Source organism: Herpailurus yagouaroundi, unplaced genomic scaffold, assembly GCF_014898765.1.
Source record: "Herpailurus yagouaroundi ecotype Mexico unplaced genomic scaffold, PumYag 140, whole genome shotgun sequence".
Lineage (NCBI taxonomy): Eukaryota > Metazoa > Chordata > Mammalia > Carnivora > Felidae > Herpailurus > Herpailurus yagouaroundi.
The window spans coordinates 29,246,592-29,248,738 of record NW_024412395.1 but is presented as its reverse complement, the minus strand read 5'-3'; positions in this window follow the sequence as shown (position 1 = coordinate 29,248,738).

Sequence of the window (2,147 nt, the reverse complement as noted above, 5' to 3'; positions counted from 1 at the left end):
CTAATTATAAATATATTTTAAAACATAACAGTCTGTGTTATTAATTTTAAAATATATTTTTCTTTCAAATGAAAAATACACACACACACACATATATATATATATATATACACACACACACACACATATATATATACACACACACCTGATGCTTTCAGTTCTATTTTGTCTTTTCCAAAAAAGTTATATATAATTAATTGCTTTTTATTTTAAAATTAATATTAATTAAAAATATATTTTACTCTACTACATTTGCCTTGGTTTGGTAATTTTTTTCCTGGATTCTTGAGAAGATGTGTGTATGCACAATTTGTTTTATAAATAGATTTAATTAAGATCATAAATCTCTCATACGTTGCCACCACACTTTTTAACCTGTGAATTATTTTGACAATAAATTAAATTTTCTAAATAAATTTAACAATTTGGAGTCTCACTTACTGCCTTTAATGCTATTGACACTGGGGAGGGTATATATCAAATATTTAGAAATTATGTAGCAGACACATATTAGTTACGGATTAACCGTAACTATGGATAACTGCATTATGCAGTCTGTTCTCTCTCTATAAAATCAATTTCCTTAAATTGTTAATTTCATCTAAAACTATTGATGTACATGTATGAAAATCTCTTACTGTTTTTGTTGATGTTTTCCAAAGTTACTGCATAATCTGTTCTTTTTTAACCTTAAGTATTTTGAGAATCTTTCTGGTACCTTAATTGAGGTAATAAAGGACAGAAGGCCAAAGAATTATGTTTCTGATTTCCATCACTTCAATTTAAATTTCATAAGTTAATATGCAATGATCAATTATTTTTGAATGACCATTCTTGTGAAAAAAAAAAAAAAAAAAAAGAGTTTCAGGAATGTTATAACTGGTCCAGAATAGGAATCTAGGGTTAGATCATAGAAGGACAGTCTCTACATTTTATCTGCTCACCCTTACCATCCTAAACTTTCCTTTAAGAACCCATCATGTATGTATCTATTAGTCATAAATTTGTATGAATTCTTTTAAGACCTATTTATATTTTAATCCACTACCTTTTCAGCATAATGAGTCCTTTATGCATCTTACTTACAGCATACATTTATACTACTTTTAATTTGTTCTCCCATCTATAATGCTTTCTTTAAGGGTCAAGGGATGAAGAAATCTGAACTGTACATGGACTAAAAATGCATGGCCTTATTTTCAGTTTAAAATCTTCAAGCTTGGTTTAGATAATACTTATTATTGATATGACAATGAAAAATTTTAAATGCATCAGGGATTTCCCAGAAAAAGATACATTAAACCTTTGGGTATTAAATAATCTGATGTTATTCTTTCTTAAATGCACATAGTTGTACACTACAGTGGCTACTTTATTTACATTACACTGGAGAGTGCCATTTAAGCCATAAGTACAACTCTACATAATTCAACTTAGTTTAAACATCTTGCTAGAGGAACAGTAATCAAATTTAGCTTCAGGACATACTGTAGACTAATACAAAAGCTCTATATGCACAGTTAAGATTATAGTACAAATGTGGTTCCTATTTTATTATTTGATGAATGGTATGTCAAAAAGTGTTATGCGATTCCATAATAAAAGATGCTATTATAATGCCTCTGCCCAGAAGGACAAAGTTAATCTTGCCGAGAGGACTTGAACTCTCAAATTCGAGAGTTAAGTAAGTTGCCTCGGGACTCGTCCTTTGAGTTCTTGGAGTGGAAGAAAATCTATGTGGGCATCCAAATCAGGTCTCCCAACTGTATTAGGCTTCCAAAAGCATGCCTTCTTGATGTTATATGTCTTATGTCAAATATTACTTTAAAATACATTCACAGTTAGATGTCTTTAAGCCATTAAAGCAGCTATTCCTATCAAACTCAGCAAAAAATTCCATTTATGAACAAATAAGTGTAGTAGTTTAGATTTAAGGAGCAGGGATGTGTACACAACCCAACCACAAATTACTTGCAAATAATGAACTTCCTTCTTGACCCATCTCAATTCAATTAAAGCTTTCTAAGAAAAAGCATCATCGCCACAAGGGTACAGTTCAAAATAAAAAAATCTGAGAGCCATAAAATAAATTAATTTATTGGATTATATCATTGGCAAATGGTACTTGAACAGATGAGCTACCTAAT